This window comes from Vanellus vanellus (assembly GCF_965231255.1).
Source record: "Vanellus vanellus genome assembly, chromosome: 20".
Lineage (NCBI taxonomy): Eukaryota > Metazoa > Chordata > Aves > Charadriiformes > Charadriidae > Vanellus > Vanellus vanellus.
Genome location: NC_138925.1, coordinates 6,456,046 through 6,470,803, shown reverse-complemented (window position 1 = coordinate 6,470,803; position 14,758 = coordinate 6,456,046).

Sequence of the window (14,758 nt, the reverse complement as noted above, 5' to 3'; positions counted from 1 at the left end):
GGGGTCTGGCACCATGGCTAATCTGCTTTAACCGGCTCATGGAGCACCCTGGTCGTGCCGCTTCAGAGAGGAAACGCGGTGCTGGGCTTTCTCTTTTCTTTTTTTTTTTTTTTTCTTTTTCTTTTTTTTTTTTTTTTTTTTTGCAAGTATCTATTGAACAAAGCGCCTTTCTTCCCAGCAGACTGGCTGACCTAACACAAGGGGAATTGTCCTCCCCGGCACAAAGGACGGGGGCGGGTGCCGCCACCGCCGAGGGCGGAAATAGCCGGGTTCCTCGCTGGGCTGCACCTGTGTCCGCGGCCTCCGGCCCCGCCATGCCGGCCATCCCCGGTCCTCACCTGCCGGGAGGCGTGGGAACTCTCCACCCCTCGCCTCGCTCGCTGCCAGATCGCCCGTCGGACCTGGGGCTGGGCCCGGACGCTCAGGTTAATGAATCGTACCCGGCAGCCAGGGCGGGGGGGGAAGAAGAACAGGACTGCTGCGGGGAGTCGAGTATGCGAAGCCCTTAAACACATTTTATGCCCTGTCTCTTATCAGCAGCCCAGAAGTTGCCAAACCCTGTGAAAAGGGAGAAAAAAGTTTGATGGTGACCCTGCTCTGGCAAGGGGGTTGGACCAGATGATCTCCAGAGGTCCGTTCCAACCCTGACCATTCTGTGATTCTGTGACATCCGCCTGCTGCGGGGTGGTTTCAGCCACTGGGGGTCCGGAGGATGGCAGGGGCATGGGAAGGATGAGAGAAGGGACAAGTGGCAGCCGTGCACGGGAGAGGAAAACTGTCCCAGCTGAGGAGAGGTGGGAGGGTGGCAGTGGATTTTTCTCATGACAAAGATGCCCTTGTGCTGCCCGGGCCAGAGCAGAAGATGCTAATGGGAACTGTCTGTCCCAGGCTGAGCACTCTGCGATCTCAAAGAGCAACAGAGAAATTGTAACCAGAGCTGTGAGTTATCAACAGGAGTGTTTTGGTTGTGACCATAAGGTTTTAAAATCCTCTGACAACTACATAAATCCACTTGAAACAAACTCAGCTGAAACCTCTCATTTCTCCAAGGTTCAGCCTTCAAAATGCTGCAGAACACACACAGTTCTACCTGAAGCCATAAATGGCCCACAGAGAGCCCAGAGTCAGATCACATCGTGCAGCCACACTTCTCCCATCACCTTTCTTTTCCCCTCCGGCACTCCTCCTTGGATGTCCTCGCAAACCAAAATGAGGAACGTTTGGCTGCAGAGACATCCCGGAGGTGCAACAGGGATCTCTATCTCTGAATTTTCCTTGTGCTTTGAGTTGCCTAGGTGCAGCTTTTCCATTCAGCCTCACTTGTGGCCCCAGTCCGAAGTCAGCCATAAAAGGACAGGATCGCCCTACCTGCAGACCCGCACCCTCTTCCACGGTACGAGCCAGCACCGAGCTGGTGGAGGGCCTGAGGTTTTTGCCTTGTGCCCCATCAAGGGCTGCTGGTGACAGTGGCGAGACCCCACTCTGGCTGAAGTTCAGGCCCCGGACATCTCCAGCTGACTGAGGACACTGCTTGAAAATGCGTGTGGCTCATCAGGGCTTGCCCCCGAGTCCCGAGGCAAGACTGGGAGGATGGAGTAATAGAGGTGAGCTTGTCTTTAAGATATCCACCCAAGGGCTGGGCGCTCCACCCTGAGCATGCACTGGGTGTTGCTAATTTATTGTAATGGCGTGCCACGAGACAGGTCCTCAAAGGGTTGGTTGGGGGAAGGCAAACAGAGGCAGCTGTGGCGTGGGGTCCAGAGCCGTGTCAGCAGCCACGGGGCAGGTTGCCACAGCTTTCCGGGCTGCCTCATGCTCTCCACGGCCCCCAGGTCGCCCAGCTGACCTCCGCCAGCCTGCTGGCTCCCTGGGCATTCACGGAGGGGCTTTGGGCCAGGCAGTTGCACCCGTGCTGAGAGTGTGCTCTGCACAGACCCTGTTCTCCGTGGGCATAAAGATCCACTTTGCTTTGCTGCTATGGTGGCCAGGGCTCTGTCTGACCTCCTGCTAGCGAGCGTGGAGGACTCAGCTAGGCCAGCGTACAAGAGGGAAGGTGAAGTATCATTGTCCTTTCTGCATTTTTTTATAAAAGGAAACATAAACATAGAGCAATTGTAGAGAGGTCAGGATGGAGCCAGGCCCATGGACTGTTTCTTGCTGAAGCCGAGATTGCCACCGCGATCACGCAGGCTGATGTCTCAGAAAAAAAATCCGGGAATGCAATGGTTAATCACAAGTGCCCTGCGTTGTTCCTCCTTGTGCTTCAGTCAACAACCCCAGTGCACTCCTCTGAGCTCCTGACCAGATGCCCTCCTCCCTCCCCCACCGTGATCTGCAGGGGATGGGGAAGTGGGCAGAGGAAGAAGAGAAGACGCAGGAGACAGCCTCGGTGGCCGTGTCCTGGCGCAGCGGCGGCAGTTTCCGTGTCAGGGAGTTCATGTCCGGAGAAGAGGGAAGCCAGGGTGCCTGCACATTCCAGCGCTTGTCTCATGCCGCCTGCCCTGCCACACGCTGCCTCTGCCTTATTTCCCTGTGTGTGTGTGTGTGTGTGTGTGTGTGTGTGCGCGTGTGTGTGGTGTTGCCTTTGGCACCCAGAATGATGTTTACACTTTGCATACAGAATAACACAACTTGATATGAATCTGGCTTGAAAAAAAAAATAAAGAGGGAAGAAAGACAGAAAGAGCAAACCCCAAACTCTGCAGCTGAAAAAATACTGCAACCTCCCACGGCAGCCAAGATCAACAGCAAGGACAGGCTACTACTCTCTGAGGGGGATACGGATGGGTTTTGCTAACCCACTCCTAATTTGTGACGAAAATAATCACAGAAGGATGGCAGATCGGCGCCTGCCCATCAGAGCGGCTCACTCGGGTGCCGGGAGAAGGGAGGGTATCGAGCAGCTGGACTCCTTGCAGCGAACCGGGCTACTTCAGAAACATTGGTGGTGCTTCTGAAGGGGTTAAATAGCAACTGGTTTCTGTTCCCCCAGTTCGAGCAGATAAAAGCCTTTGGAAAATGGGATCATTCCCATGGTGGGGCTGTCCTCCAGCCCTGTCCAGACCCCTGGCCCCCAGGCAGGAGTGCCATGGGGTGCTCTCCACAGGCGGGTCCCAGCCCTTGAGCCGCTCGGCTTTGCATCACGGTGCAGGGCAGTGAGGCAGAGCTCAGAGATGCTGATCCCACCCCTTCTAACACAAAGGCCTTTTACAGCTCAGTTGTGGTTCTGTTGAGGACTTCTTAGGGCACCGGTGCTGGAAGACAAGGAAGACTTTTTTTTTTGGCTGTCAGTTTTCCTTAAGTCCTAAAGCGATGTCATCTGGATGGAGTGAGGAATCACCGGTACCTTCCCCCTGCCCTGTCTCTGTCAATTGTCTCCAGGACTTTCCGCTCTCGCCCACCTTTCCAGTTCAGCTCTTTTTCAATCTCAATAGCCTTATTGGCATGACACGGTTTGCAAGTATTGCCAAAGTTAATACATCAAATGTCCGTCCCTAGGAGCAAGCATTTCTCAGCACAATTACTCCCTAAAGACTCATCGAATGCACAGGCCACGGCTGAACACTACAGCTTAATGTCCTCATTAAATAACGATGAATAACCACCCCACCCCCCATCAATGTCATTCTGGTTTCAGAGTATGCAGCCTCTTGGGCTCGGAATCTCAGGGCCACATGGGCAGAGCACTGGGAGCTCGTTCCAGCATTTATTTGGATTACAGACGCCCGTCCAAATCCAGGCCCCCGTCGTGCCTGGCACTGCACATACAGAAGAAGGAAAAGTCCCTGGCCCAAAGAGCTTGGACAATGCAGACATATAAATGATGGTTCTTCTCATTTTACTGACATGTGAGGTGCTTAGGGACTTGCCCGGGGGCATGCAGTGAGTCAGCATCAGAGCTAGGGATTAAACTCACATCTCCAGGGACTAAACTGCAAAACCAGTTCTCCCATCCAAGATGCAAAGCCCAGCTCTGCCGGCCCTCCGGTGGAATTTGCACCAGTGAGGCCACTGCAGGCACTTGTGAGACTCGGAGCAGCTCCGTCTCCAGCGAGCCAGTTCCTTCTCTGCCTCCGTGATGTAACCGGTGCATTTCAGCCCCGGCGCCGCCTGCGTTTCTGCAGGGGCTGGCGCGGTGCCCGTGTGCTTACCCTGTGTGTACGGCAATTCTCTGGGCACTTTGGGATCCTGGAAGAGGAAAGCCGCACGCGTGCTGTCAGCATCTTAATTCTGCTTTTCCGCTGCTTAACGTCTCACGTAGACAGGAGAGGGCTCAGATCCACGCTCAAATTACCACCGTGAGATAAATCCCCCGCTCGGCTGAGCCGAGGTAACTGACGGGTGCGTGCTCTTATTCAGCAGCAAATGCAGGTTAATTCAGTTTAGCTTAGCTGGCAGCGCCAGCAGCCTAAGCTGGGTTGTGTTACACAGCGTTTGCCGCAGGGGCAGAGCTGCCGGGCAGCCAGTTGCCAAGGCTCAGCTGGCGCATGGTAACACAGAAAGCTTCAGGTCTTGCTCCTGTCTTTCAGCCCTTCAGAGTGATTCCCCGTATGCGGCCTTTCCAGATGAACAGACAAGAGGTGATTCACAAGGCTCAGGAAGAAACCTCTCCTCCCAGGTACCTGCTGGCAGCAGTTTACATGTGACTTTTTTGGGTTTTTTTTTTTCAGCCTTATCCAGCGCATTCTTTGGTTGCTGGATCCTGCACCAGCGGAACCACAGGTCCAACCTACCTAAGGAAAATACAGCCACACCAAAACTGACAAGACAAAGTTTAGAACATGCCATGACAATTCCCTGACCTCTCTCCTTCTCCCTTCCACCCCGATGGCAACAACTTCTAGCTACTAGACATTTTCTCTGTTAATTTTGGAGTAGAAGAGATGGACACACCAGGCTCGTCTACACACGGAGTTCTTGCACGTGCGTGCCGCATCCAGATCAACTTTATATCGCTGAGATAGGCAGCTGTGTCCCAGCCAGGATCAGCGACGCTGGGCCCACGGCCTGACGTCCTCCCTGCTCTGGTTCTTGCCCCCTCCCAGACTTGGGGATGTTCAATGGCCTGGGAGATCCTCCTAAAAAACAAAGCAGCAGCCTCATAAAGAAAAACCTCCTATAGAGGCATTTCAGTGAAGATTTCCCCATCCCTGAGCAGGGAGACAATGGTGGGAAGGAAGTCGGAGTCATTATCGTCATTGTTTCAAGGTTTAATCAGGCACTTGGGGATTAGCACCTCAGCACTGAGGGCACAGCTGGGTGGGAAAGGGCTTGGCTTTGTCCACCGCAGCAGAGAAAGGCCATTTCGCTCACTGCTGAGCTGCTGTTTGAAGTGTTTTGCGCTCTCCTGCAACCAGGCTCGTTGGGTCCTGCGGCAGAAGGCATCCGGGCAACTTCAGGCTCTGGGCAGCAAAGAAAGGCTGAGACTTGCTGGGGAGGCTCCCCACCACTGATGGGGGTTGCCGAAAGGGCGGGGAGCCCATCAGCCAGGGCCCCTCCACCTCCTGCTCCTGCCTACGTCAGAAGGAATCGGCAAGAGGGTGTATTTCCCGAGAACCTGTTTTCCAGATCCCCTGGCATCCTTCCACCGCTCTCAGTGCATGCGTCATCATTTTATGAGGCTGCATCGTTCCCCGGGAGCCCCCTTCCCCTCCCCTTTCTCTCTCGCACACAGAGATTTTATTTATTTGTTTATAACACTTCGCCTATCCCCAGGATGCCTTTCATCTGCAAGCACTTAACCGTTTCGGTGACAGGAGGGAGGGCAGCAGCTCAGGGAGGCAGGGCAGAGCCGTCACCAAAGGGATGGACAGGATGGACCTGGGCAGCGTGGCTGGTCCCAGAGGTCACCCCGCTGCCCCGGCCCTGCTGCCCTTCTCCTTGCGGCTGCAGGATCAGGCTCCTTGCACTTGGCTGGCCCCCAGAGAGCTGGGCTGGAGGGCAGCTGGCGTGGCTTCAAGTGCATCTCCTGTGTCCGACAGGACTGCCAGTCACGCAGACGTGTGGCTGAGAAACAGACCTTTCCCAGTGAAGCACATCCCTCGGGGCCTGCTCTGGAGGCCTCGTGTCCCCTCCCGGGACTGCCCTCTCCATCAGCGGGGGGACAATGTCTCTGAAGGAGACAATGAGTCCAGCCCAAGCGGCAGCTTGGCCACCCTCGTGCTGTGGGTGTTGCCTCCAGACACCAACTGCTGCCCTTGGCTCCTCTTTAAAGGGCTCTGAAAGACTTTTTGTTCATGGATTGAGTGCAGGGCTGTGAAGCGATGGAGCCTGCCACGCTCGATGCTTTGAGAGGGGGCTTAACTCTTCCACCCCTTTGCCTCAGCTGTGCCTGTTTCTTTCCTCTGGCACCCATTGCATCCCAGTCCCACTGCAGCGCTCCCCCATCCGCTCTGTCACCACGGTCCCTTCCATCACGATATCTCATCCCCAGATGACATTTCTGGCTGTAGGAGAAACACTCGGTCCAAACCAGGGCTGACCTGTGCATGCAAACCCCAAACACAGGGAGCCCTGCGGGTGCAGGGGTGGAGATGTTTGAAAACTCTCTCCTATCCAAAGCAGAATGTCGTGCCTGGGTGTACGCAGGATAGGGGAAAAGCTGCGTCTCCTCCTGTGTGACCTAAGGTGCGGTCAGTCTTGGGGAAGCACAAGCAGAGGTTCTGCATGTGCCAGAAAGTTCTGCTATACGCTGAATAGGAGCCAAGGAGAAGCGTGGGCACCTCCACAGGTCAAACACCAGGCTGCACCTCCGGGCGCAGCAACCAGCCCCTGGTGCTGCTGGACATCTCTGCCCGAAGGACGTGGCAGGGAGCACAGTGCTGCTCTCCAGGGAAAGCTCAGCCCAGAAGATGCGTAGGTGGGGAAAGCCCAGCCACAGCTGCCACGTGCTTTGCAGAGGGACAGAGGAGACAAGGTCCGACTCTTGCCCAAGAGGTGTGTGTGCGTGAGGGCAGGGTCAGACCTTGCACTCAGTATTGCCACTTCCAGGGGAGTTTTCAGCACCCAACTTGTGCGTGTTGGGGTGGGGGGGGACATAAATATCCCAGCCTGGCAAGTGTCAACAGCAATTAGTGTTTCACACTCGGCCTGAGAGGGGGATAAACATTCACAAGTAAGCAAGCGGTGCTGGGCCGCCTGGGAAAGAGTGCCAGACAGGGAGGAGGGGAAGAAGCAGAACAATGCCTTCTAATGCCATTGCTTTGTCAAGAGAAGTTTGCAGTTTGGTGGGAAAGATGCTCCATCCCACACATTTTCTTGTCTCCCCCTTGTTGCTTTGCAGTTATTGATTGGGGAGGCCCCAGGCAGTAGTGCTTAGCTCCGTGCAAAGCTGCGTCACTTCAGAGGGAAGCCGATGTAGAGCGAGCTTAGCTAAACCAGTGCAAAAAGGCTGTGGGAGTGCTTTTACAGCCAAACTAACCAGGCTGCCGCCGAGCAGGAATCACGTAAGGCAGAACTGAGATGAGTCCATCTTGAACGGTGCCTTGCATGGCATACAAAAAACAGCTTCACTTTTCTGTCCTGGGAGCGTGGAGCAGGTACAACTAAACCAGCAGGAGAGGAGGTGTATGTGCAAGGGCAAACGCACACTGTCAGTAAGCCAATTTGCTCCTTGCGGTTGAACCGATGCAAATTTTGCTTTCAAAGTTCTCCTGTTGCTTCCATGGACTGCGGCTGACTTGCTCCTGCTTGGCATTCGTGTGATGAAAAGAAGAAGGGGTGCCTAGCATATAGGGAGGTGGGATGTTAAGCTCCCGTGGAACTGGGATTCTGCTACTATGACGGCCAACCTTCTGATCAGGAACTGACAGGACTGAGGTCCAGTTCCCCACCACACCAGCTGGCAGGCTCTCTCGCAGCCCTACTGACTGCAGTAGGATGCCTGCGAGTGGGGGCTCTGGAAATGCGAAGCCCTATGGACCACATGTGGAGCAACGCAGGCCTGCGTGGTGGGTTTAGAAGGCGGCTCTCCAGCACGAGGGACCTGCCACCATACCAGGTCTGGAAATAAGTATCTCTTCCTTCCAGCCTCCCCACTGCCACTGCTGCTGGGGTATCGCTCACATTTCCTCCTGGCACTGATGCATAAAAGCCCTGCTGTGCCAGACGCTGCCCGAGCACTGCTACAGGGGCCAGCCCCTGCCATTCGATCGGACAAACTGGGCAACAAAATTAGTATTTATTTATTCTTGTTTCAGCACTGAGGAGCGGAGACCCACGGAAACTGAAGCTGAAATTATGAGTTTCAGTGGCCAAGTGGCCAGATCTCACAGGAGAGGAGGGTCTGACTGATTCCATCCCCTCCTCCAGCCTAGGTGACTGCCGGAGTCACTGGGGGAGACTGAACCAGACTGTCTTCTTTCTCAGTGAGGGGCAGAGGTTGACTGGCCCCGTCTGCAAGAGCAGCTGATCTCCTGCTCCTGGACTAAGCTGTCTCTCTCAGGAGAGCAAAAGATCTCAGTGGTGTCTGGAGAGAGGCTGTGGGCATTGTAGCTGCTGGGGTCGGGCTGTGCTGTGCCAACAACAGCTCTGGTAAATGTCTCTCCTGAAAATCACCCCTGTTGAAGCTCCTGAAGCTGGTGGAAGAACTGCCCCTCCTTTCCTCCAGCCTTGAGCTGCACGGGGCAGCGCCTGGCTCCGCGCAGCATTGCACAAAGGCGCTTTGTCGACATGATTAAAAGGCAGACGTTCCCTTTCTGGAGCCTGGCAGCAGCGAGTCCTGCCTGCCCTCCTCCGGGCGCCCTCCTCCCCCGGCTCCCCATCCGTGCCGCCAGCCTCCGTGATTAGGAGAGCTGCAATGCGTGCTCTCTCCTCCTCACGTGTGCACACACGCGTGCGTACGCGCGCACAGGCGCGCCGCGAAGGGAAGCTTCAAGAGAAGGATGCGTTCCTGGCTCTGAACCGCAGCAGCTCCTCGGGGAGCCGCTAATCCCACCCAGGGCAAGCCGAGAGCGCGACAGCTCCCGCTGACGCACCTTCTCCGGGGGAGCCGCGCAGAGGGACGTTAATGAGCTGCCTGCCTCCGGAGGCATTACCGCTGGCTCTGCGTGTCTGGCACTCGCAGCCGCGGCCTCCCCGGGAGTTACAAACTGCAGGCAGGCTCCCTGACAGTTGTGCTGCTATCGGCAGAGGAGCTCTTCCTCCAGAGAAATAGCGGAGTCACATGGATCCCATTAGCCCTTTGCTTAACATCAACCAGAACCAGAAACAACCACCAGCGCCACCCCCAACCTCTGTCAGAGACGCTGCACGGCAAAAATCTCCTTATGAAATCAGGCCAAAGCGCTGCCGTGCCTGTCTCCAGAGCCCTGCGCGCAAGGAGGGCACGCAGGGGCCACATGAAAAATGTTGCTTGGGAAAGGGGGAGAATCCACCTGGGGCAACACGCTGCCGCCAATTACTTGCTTTTTACTTTATGGATGGGAACTACCTGCGCTCCATACATCGCGATGGCCGGCACCACGCTAGCCCCTGGGGTCCCTGGCAGGCAGCGCTCTCTGATGGCTTTGCTAATATCCCAGGGAGTTGAAAGAAAGCCACCAAGTGTTTTTTCTCCCTCGCCACACCCCCATTCGTGCAAATCCACATGGGTACAAAAGCCTCCAGGCTTCTGTGTCTGAGGCTGAGAGCTGCCAGGGGTGGGATTGCAAAATCTGGATGGTTGCACAGTCCGGCTAGCACGTGCCACGATGAGGCACATGTTAGCATCCTTCAGTGGCTCACTGCCGCCAGCACTGAGCCCTCGATGGGGTGACCGTGCCGGGTCTAACACAGGCCACCGCTCAGGGGGTGGCCCTGGCACAGCTGACAGCGGTGCTCTGAGCCCTCCAAAAGAACCAAAGCAGTTTGCCACCGTAGCCTGAGTGATTAACTGGAGTGTTAGGCAATTAACTTTTTCACACTTGCAGCCTCTAAACTCCCCCCATAACTCAGAGGCGACAGACTTAGTTGTTTATTTTCTGCTTAAAGAGAAGTCAGTTGCAGGTTCCAAAGGAAAACAACCGTTCCCCAGATTTATAGCCAGGCTTCAAGGCAGATAGTAGGACAAAGGAGCCAGTCAGTTTTCAAAGCTGAAGGCCAAGTCCTTGTCTGCAGAATCTGGCATCAGGGGAAGCAATTCTATCAGCATAGATTTGGTCCAGGCCTTGTATGAGTCATTTTCTTTCTCGAGTCACCATCTTTGTCCCTGCCTGGATGGAGCGGGAACTGCATGTAAAGGGCAGCGGTGCCAATTATAACGTGGCAGGGCATGGATAAAACCAGGTTATGTCTTGCTGTGTCCTGGAGCCCCATGAGCACGGCACATCTGCTCATCTGTCACAGATTGTCTTCTTACCTTTTTAAGTATTTGGGGGCAGGGACCACAACTTGCAATGTGTCCAGTGGGAATCCTGCATCCATGCTCCCAGCTGGGAGAACGCCTTTGATTTTGTCATTAGGCAGCACAGAGCCGGGAGCTGCGTGTGTCCTGCTGGAGTCAGCCCTAGGACACCATCAGATCGCTCCATCTGCCTCTTGTTTATAATGTAAACGTCTCTGCACCCCTTCCCTGCCGCAAGAGAGTGTGCCAACGCAGACAGATCAACACATATCTGGACAGCAATGTTCCCAACGGAAAGCAGAAAGCTCTGCTACTGCCTCTGCCATGGGCCGGTGGCTACCCCTTGGTGGGGACTGGGCCAGAGAGGAGGAGGGAGGGCTGAGGATGGATTTGCATGCAGGTGTTAACCCCTCTTTGCAGCTATTTAATTTTTTTAGCTAGAAGATATTTTGTATGCTGCGACAGGCGTGTTTTTGCATAAAACTGGTGCTCGGTGACAGCTTATATTTGCATTATGAGTGAGGAGGGACACTGGGAGCCAGAAAACTTGAACCAAAACCGGGGGTCTGGCTCACTAGTAAGGGTCCCGACGCTAACTGATGATTAACAGCATTTGCTCAGAACATCCATATTTTGGTTGGAACCAAGAGCATCTTCCCCATCTGCTGTAACAACTTCAGTTGCTACACAGTGGTTGTTTTTTATAGTAACATCTCCAAGGTCTCAGCCTCATTATCCCCATTTTAGAAATGAAGAAGTAAGCAAAGGGAGGTGCTGTTTTGAATAAGGTCTCCTGAGAGACCAGCAGCACATCACAGCTTTCCTGAAGGTCCCAGCCCTGTGGCCTTCCCACCAGACACTGCTGGAATTGTCCTGTGAGCAACCCATCACTCACAGGGCAGCTGACAGCTTCACAGCTCCGCAGTAACTCCCTGACCCACAGCTGCTGCCTACAAGTTGACAGGAAAGCTCGTCTGCTATTAAGGTTAAAAATGTTGCCCATAGGGAGAGCAAAGTCTGACATTGCCTGCAGCATACTTCTCGCCTGGAGTTATTGCCTGTGGATTAGCAAAGGTCAGGGTTTAGTGCTCCAGCCCTTCCCAGTCTCTTCCTTTACTGCAGGTTAGGGCTACACTTGAGAATTTTGTTGATTTAGCCTGATCTGTAAGTGCATGGAAAAATCCCACCCAGTCTGGGGGAGCCATGGGACCAGAATTCCTAGAGCAGATGTAATCATGCTGGCAAACGGAAAATACCCCACCCCTTGGCCGCTGCAGCGTGTTAGGGGAATTAACAGGATCCCTATGGGCAAGAAAGCTCCTTATCAGCAAACGCTGTGTTCTCATGGTCCTGGCACCCTCTCCTAGCAAAGCTTGATCCCAGCATACCCTCCGCTCCTCCTTTTTCTGCCTTTAGTCTTTTCATCTCTTTTCTCTCTCCCGCCCATTTTCATTTTGCCCTGACAACTTTTTTTTTTTTCCTTGCAGAATGTGGGAGGGATGAAAGCTGCAGATAATTAATAACCCCGGCACTTCTCAGCTCTGTCTTCCTGGGAGAACTCGGAGATTCCTGTTCCCTCCACCTCTCCCTCCCCCTGCAAACGCTCTCTCCCTTCCAGTCATGGGCTGTCTCTTCCCAGTGCCTGAAAAATTGCAGCTGGCAGCTCTTGCTCCAAAAGACTTCACTTATTTTATGTGTGCCATTTTCAGAAGCAGCTTCTTGATGTGAGTCTGTGAGGCCTTTGGCAAGATCTTGGGTTAAGCCATGTTGAGGTAGCGGAGACATCCCATCTCCCAAAGTTGGCAGGAATTGCTTCTCCTTCTCCCACCTTGCTCTCTCCTCTTCTGCCCCTTCCAGCTGGTTTCCAGCAGCTCTGCAGGTCATTCAGGCTTCGGGCAAGGACAACAGCTCTCCTTATTTCCTAGCTCCTGTTCTTTCCTTCTTAATTCCTCCTGTGCTTTCCTACTGTTGAGTCGGTTGGAAATAAATACTTTGCATTGAAAGAGAGATTATCTGGAAAGGCAAAAGGCAGGACCTGAAGAAAGAGGCGGCTTGGGACAGTGCCTCACAGGGGGAGCAAATCGGCGCTGCTGCAGAAACTACTTGAGCAAACAGCAGGGAACAACAGGGAGAGAGGCCAAGGAGAAGCTGCTGATAACCTCTAATCACCTCCCAAGAGCTGCGTGGTAAATTCAGTGATGGATCCGTTTGTGTTTTGGAGGGAGCAGCCAGGAGGGTGCTGAATCGCTCGCTCTCCCTCCCTCTCGCTCCCTGAAGCACGATTTCTCCTAAGCACCAATTTTGCAGAAGCCTGGTCACCAGAAACATTGCCTGATTTGCAGAACCCTGGAGGATATGCTCAGGGATGGGCTCAGTGTTCCTCCACGGTGCGGGTGCCATTGCCTTCTGCGACGGAGGCTGAGGCCACGGCCTCCGTGCAACCAGGCAGCTTCTCCTCCATGATTCCCTCTCGCACAGCCAGATCAGTTTGGCTGCAGTGCGGCGGTTTGAGGTTCTTAAGGTGGGCATTGCACGGATAGAAAAGGAGCCTCTGGTGCTCCTGCAGGGTGGGGAAGATCCCCCCTTTGGTTTTGAAACCTCCTGGCCCTCAAGGCTTGATCCACGCAGCCGCAAGGCAAGCACCCCTGGCCCGGCAGCCCTGCGCCAAGGCCCGGGGGGAAGGCCTCCTTTTTGCTCTCTGTCCCCTTCCCTCTTCCCCTTCAAAGAACTTGGGGCCTTCTGGCTTTTTTTTTTTTTTTTTTTTTTCATTTGTGGGCTTACTTTAATCTCTGTTACAGCGTTTTGTCTCCTCACCTCCTGCCTGGTGCCTGAGCCGTAAGACAAAGAGGTGTTTACACTCCAAGACTGCCCAGGCATTGAGGCCGGAGACAAGCAGCACAGCAGAGGCCGGATAGAATTGAACATTTCAACATTTTTTTCCATCTGTCCCCAAAACCAATATTGACCCAAGACCCCTGTGTGGCTGCTTTAGTCAAAGTTTTACCAGACAAAGCAGCTCTTGGGAGCTCAGCCTCCCCCCGGAGCTCAGGTCTGAGGGGAGGTGAGGACATGGCTGCTCCCCAGAGGGGACTGTCCCACCAGGATGCTGTGTCCCCTGCCTGGGCAGAGACCGAGGGGTGCTTTGCCTCCTGGCATGAAGGAACCAGTGTCACCCAGTTGGTGCTGAGCGGGTCCATGCAAGGTGATGGCCCGTAGCCATTCTCCCCAGCCAGGGCCGACCCACCCTGCTTGCTGGAGATCCCCCATGCTCAGGGACATGAGGAGCCAAGGGGCTGGAGCCCTCCATACCGCGAGGCAGATTTTCAGCTCCAAATTACGTTCAATTAAGGAGCGCTAATGGGGCTGGATTTGGCCTGAGCAATAAGGGAGCGAGGTCAGTGCCGAACAATATCCTGTTGACATCTCTTCTGAGGAGCAATTCAGCGCGCAAGAGGAGAAGGGGCCTTGCTGAGACGCTCCTCAGCACAAAAACCTCAAAGAGGGCTTTGGCCTCTCCTCCTGCCTCCCCCGGCTCCATTATCTGGCAGGGCGGCCGTGAGGCACGTCGTTAAGGAAGAGGTGGAGGGGAGCGAGAAGGGGGAAGAGTGGCCATTTTCCCTCTGGCTCGTCTGCTGGTGATAGCACATCCTCTCGGGGAGGGGGGCCATGGGGGGCCTGGGGTTTGGATAACCTGCCTCATTAGTGGCTGTATGACATCATTATCTCACATTAGCGACACTCTTCCAGAGGTAATTGGGAAGCCTCTGGAATGGCCCCGTGACCTTTAATTAATGCAATGGGGCCTTTTCCTTGTGCGATTCCTCACTCTGCCTCAAGCAGCTGCTTCTTGTTAAGATGCCAGAACAGGGGAGCCCTGGTCCCATGCCGGGATTTTCTAAGCCTCTATCCCCCAGGGGAGAAATAAAAAGGTGCATGAACAGTCAGCTGCTGCCTGACTTGTTTCAGCCTCTGTTTTCACCAGCCCCTTGCCCGCCCCCGACTCCAGGCTGCTGCCTGGGCAATTACCTCCGGCATCCCCGCACAGAGCTGATTAGCTCGGTTGAGGGTCCCTGCCTGGCCCGTACCCCCATGGTGCCCATGGCCCCCCCATGGGATGGGGGAGACGGGGCTGTGTGGCAAGGGAAGGAGAACGAGCAAAGCTCTTTGCATATCCCTGGGGAAAGGCCTTGGAGGAGGCTCCAGGTCCCCAGAGGTCCCAGAGCCACACACAGTGGGGGGGTGCTGCTTTCAGGTCAGGTAATGGTCACAGAGGCAGACAGGAGTAGCTTCAGATGGGGTACATGCAAAGTAGAAATGCCAGATTTCTACGATCGTCTTGGCTATCAAAGCAAAGAGGAGTCCTGCGCGCTGCAGCCAGAGAGAAGGCATAGACCGTGCTCCTCCCAAGCCTTTCATCTCACTCCAGCTGTAATTCTG